Below are 5,352 nucleotides of genomic sequence, written 5' to 3'. Positions count from 1 at the left end.
GACAAGTAGAGGTAACAGTCTGGCCAGAGGAAGGAGGCAGGCCCAGGGCCCTTCAATCCTACTGGACCATCTGGGAAGCTGAGTCTGAGCTCTGGGACCTCTGCTTCAGTGTGTAGTCTCACTTACAGTGGCTGCCTTGGCAGTCAGAGTATGACTTGTGGGCCTCTTAAGGCAGTCCCTCTTATGGTGGCCTGGCTTCTGACAGCAGTAGCAGATGAACTTCATTGTCATTGAGCTCTTTCTAGAACCAAGAGAATCAGACTTAGGTTCTGTTTTGAGGTTGCAAAAATCACAGCCATTTTTTATCTCTTTGTTTTCTCTCCCTGTTTTTCTCCCAGTTCCAATTATAGGATGCTTAAATAATTTTTAGTAAACTATCAAATCAGTTGTCTGGAGCAAAAGCTATCTTTTGTACCTCTTTAACTTATCTGTAAAAGTGATCTGTATCTCTATTTAACTAGCATCTCAGGAAGTATGTCTTACTAGTGCCTCTCTTAAACATTACAAGAAATCAGAGGGGTGTTCATCTTTTGCCTAGTAAATAACTAAAATTTAAAATAACTACAAGGCTTTGTTTTAGTTCTTAGACTTTAAGAATATACACTTGAAAGAAAATGTCTTTTTTTGTTTTCCTGCCTGATTATTAGGCCACCAGGGATATGACTACTTGGGCTCCAGTGAGAACTGGAAGTTTTACTGATTTTCTATCTCTTAGCTCTTTAAAATTAACAATATTCTTCTCCAAATGTAGTAGCAGTTTATAATGCTGCTTGCATTTTTGTAGAAGTTAAAGCTTGGTTTAAAATTAATATTACATCTTTTCAACGTAGTTCAGAAGTGTGAATAAATCCTAAAAAACATCAATGTATTTATCAGGGTCATCTAAGGCATGTAAACTCTGGAAGTTACAAATTGCCTATTTACTTTTTTAAAAGGTATTTTCCTTGAAAAGTTTGCATAAACTCAGCTAAGGATGGGTGTAGCCTTGTAAAGGACTGGATTACAGCTATTTCATAAGCCCATCCTTTAGAAAGGCAAATATAGGGGAAGCCTTACTTCTAGTAATAGTGACGAGGCTGAACTGCCTGGTTCTCCTGTTGCTAACATCTACATTTTAAAACTTAAATAACAATAACCTTCTTAATGCAAACAAAATCTGAACATAAGACATTTTTTACCACTTTTCACATCATCTTTTTAGTTATAAACTAGCATCACAGTTAATACTTTCCTTTTCATTCAATTTAAATGGTTCTTTAACATGTTAGGATCAAACGTCTTCAGGTGCCTAATGAAGCACACTCTAAAGGAGTAAAAGACTTTCATTGTGAACTCCCTATATCTGGAATACAATAAGAAATTACATTTCTGGGCATCCCCACTTTTATTTCTAATTGATTCCCTCTCTCAAGTCATCCCTTGAGTAACCCTCTCCAGAGCATGCAGAGGCTCATGTTGGAGAGAAAGGGAGACAAGATCCCACCAGCCTACCCACCCTTGAACTGGTGCAGACTCATCTCCTGAACACATCTCACAAACACTTCACTTGCTCTTCTTTTTTGCTCCAAATGCCTTCAGGGCAGGTTTGGCTGGCTTGAGTTGTGGGGATCGAACCACAGCAACCTGAGCCTGACTGCTTTGTTGAAGCAGCCATGTAAAGAACTGAGCTAAGGGGCAGGCCCCTACTTCACTTACTCTTACTGACCATTTGTGAGTTAACAGCTACAATTAGTCCAGTGTTAGGAATGTGTACAGAAGGCAGCACAACCATGGCACAGAAGGTCAACTAGAAGGGAGCAATTCTCAGTCTATAAAGATCACTCCTAGAGATTGATGGAATAATTGACTGGGAAACTTGACCTCATGCACTAGGCCATCTCTCCAGGTATCAGATTCCATCTGCAAGTCTGCCATGGACCCAAATCACCTTCCTCAAAGTGAGGGACATGAGCTTCTGGAATATAGACAGGAATGGTAGGTTTAAAATCTCTTACAAAGTTGCCATCCAATGGAATAGAATTTAGGGTTAATAAGGCAAATCATCCTTTAAACAGTTGTTCTTCCCAAGTCTAATTTGCAGCTGACATGCAAAGGCTAGCATCTTGTTGTAGATGGGCTACACACAAGGGAAGACATACAAAATGAGATGTGATATTAAGCTTAGCCTGTTCTTATAAATGCATTAAAATTTGTAGGTCAGGCAGAAAATACATACAGGGGGATTACACTTTGTAGAATGCAAAACCTCTGGGGGTCCATCCATGTAAGAGGTTTAAGCCAGGATGCATTAGGTATATAGGCTCAATATACTTCTCCTTGAATGAAAAGAGTACCCAGAAAAGCTGCTATAAGATTATGCATTGTAAAGAGAATATTATTAGGTGATTGAACCAAACCCTGGCAGTTAACTAGGTGGCAAGCCTCACAAATGGTCTGCTGCAGGCCTTCCCAGGAAGGTGGAGGATGTGCACTCCAGTTTGTTGCTTGAGGTCTCAAGAGAGAGCTTGATGTATTGTGCAGATGGGTTGGATTCTGGCCATGGAACATCACTGATGATTGTAATATCTCCTGATTTTCTGCAGAAATATAAGCATAACCTCGGCCCCAATGTAAAAGTGGTGCCAGACCATTCCAAACACCTGTTTGATGGTCATACCAAGCCATATTCAGAAAAGTTAAAATATATATAGCAAAGTTTTGACTTTGTGTTCGCCCCTTTCTTTGTTTGGTTACTTGATTTTTTAGTTTAAGACATATGTGTTCAATGATTATTTTACTTTGGGAATCATGTGGCATCCCTGTAACATATTTTATCTTCCAGTTATTAAAAAAACTCAAAATTTTTATTAATGTAAGCAGAACCAATATCAGGCTTTAATGTTTGTAACATTAAGTTAGAAAAGGCTGATATGTAGCATTGTAAAACACGTTGCTTTTGTTCACTTGTATGACAGGTAACATGGGGCACATGTGAACACATATCTATAAACCATGAATATATTTATGTATGTTAAAAGAGGATATATGAATAATAATCATTTGCCATGACCAATTGGTTCCAAGAGCTTTGGGGTTGTAGCTTTGTTTAGGAATAGGCCTAGAAATGAGCTGACAAGCAAAACATGAAATGATGATTTGTCTAGCTTGTGCTCTGATTATTTTATATTCCTTTTGCAAAGATTTAGTATTTTGAGAAACAAATTTATGGGGTTGTCTCACTTCATCAAAAATGAAAATCAGATTTAAAGTAGCATCTGTATTATAATTAACTGATGACAACAAACCCAGGTGATTAGTGTGAGATCTAATAAGAACAAGAAAGAATGCAGAAGTTCCACTTAATATAGCTCCCAGTGATTCTAAAAACAGTTGTAATAAAGTAGGTTTGAGATGACTGGTTTGCAGTTGTTCTCTTACCAATGTTGATGAAATCCTTAACTTTTCTTGCAGAATATCAATGGCCTTCATTACAAATTTAATTTTATATCATTTTTATTCAATTAAAAGCAGAATTGTAAGAGTACAGCACTGCAAGTTGTTGGCTAAGCCATTGCTTTCTTGATATTCCATCTTAGCCATCATCCTGCTATTTGGTAACATACAACCCTAAACCTCTGAAGTAAATAAGAGAATGTCCCATTCTTTTATGAGGTCTATGCACCAGAGATTGACTGGAATAGATGCAATAAATGGTGTTAGAATACTTTCCTGTCTATCAGTGCCAATGTATGAAAGAGGCAGCACACTCTGTGAGACATATTGAGGAGATCCTAAACCTATCAGAGCTGTGGAGGCGGGTTCATTTGGCCAAGCAGACAGCCAAGATTGACTATTAATTATAGTGACATCAACTCCTGAATCTGTCAGTCCAATGAAAGATTTCCCTTTAAACTTAATGTCACAAATAGGTCTAGGAACAAAAATACTCTGGCAAAAATCAAATTATTTGTTTAAAGGTTCATCCCTACAGGTTCACATGTGGCATTAAGGACTGGAGTAGAAGTTTCAGTGGAAATTAAATTTGGCTTTTCTCCTCCTGACAAATTATGGCAAGAAACCACTGGTAAATCTAATTTTGAGCTCTGAGTGGTTCTTTGTATGAGGCACCTAAGGTATTGCCTTGCACCAATCCTAATAGTGGGGTCATTGTTTTTCTGATTAGAATTGGATATAATGGGCTTAACTGGGTCCAAATCCCTGGAGTACTGACTGATCTTTCTTTTATTATTGCTACTGGGGCCATCAGTTTAGGCACATGGTTTGTTTCTATGTAATATTGTTCCATTTTTATGAAACTTAGATATACAATCTTTTGCCCAGTGAAAACCTTTCGTGCAATGTGGATACTGAGTACCAGGTAAATTCACTGAAGTGTCTGGTGCCTTTACAAGCCATAGGCAGTGCCAGTGAGTGTGTCCTTGCTTGCCAAAATTAAAACAGTTAACCATATCAAATTCATTAGCAAAGTGTTGAGATATAGCCTGTGTCATGTGAGCAGAAGAATAGGCAGTAGAACCAATATTTTGGCATGCATGAATATAAGCAGATAAATTTTTGTACGAAGTACTGAGTCCAAGGCTCTATTACATTCATCACTGGCATTCTCATATGCTAATTCACAAACAAGCATTTTAGCTACAATGCTGTGAGGAATCTGCTTATTTATGTAATGGATCAAATCATATTTTAGATTATAAATGTAAATCTTGTGTTTTCTGTTGTGTAAAAATGTATACTTACCACTGTTTTAAGTTGTTTAATAACTAGTGGCTATTTCTTGCTGTTTGCTAGATAAAATTCCTATAATCCTTACCAATTCCTGTCAGCAAAGTTAGCTTACAGAGATGACTTAAAGGAAACTAAATGGAAAAAATAAATAAATAAATAAATAAATAAAAAAAGAAACTAAATGGGCTTTAACTTCTTTTAACCTCAGGCTATACAAGGCTGCCTGCAAGTACTCAGGTGCAAATTAACCAGAAACTGAAACAAAAGTCCCAGGAAATGTAGTTTAAGTCATGGTTCCAATCACTCTGTATTATTTTGTATCAGACAATTAATTTGTTTACCAAACTGAATGTGGTCAGACAATAAATTTGCTTATCAAACTCAATGTTGTTCCAGGTTTTAAAACCCCTTCTTACTTACTGAGCTCAGGCTCCCCAGTCTGCAGTCACGCAGGAGAGGACCAAAAGGTGGCAGCCCAGGAAGCAGGAAGGGGTTTTAAACCCTGGAAACACATTGAGTTTGATAAGGAAATTTATTTTCTGACACAAAATAATGCTTTCAGAGTGATTGAGACCTCACTCAAACTACATTTCTGGGGATTTTGTTTCAGTTTCTGGTTAATTT

The sequence above is a fragment of the Octodon degus genome, unplaced genomic scaffold (assembly GCF_000260255.1).
Source record: "Octodon degus isolate 3935 unplaced genomic scaffold, OctDeg1.0 scaffold00078, whole genome shotgun sequence".
NCBI classification, from domain to species: Eukaryota; Metazoa; Chordata; class Mammalia; order Rodentia; family Octodontidae; genus Octodon; species Octodon degus.
The sequence above is the reverse complement of the archived record's forward strand: the minus strand, read 5'-3'. Positions refer to the sequence as shown.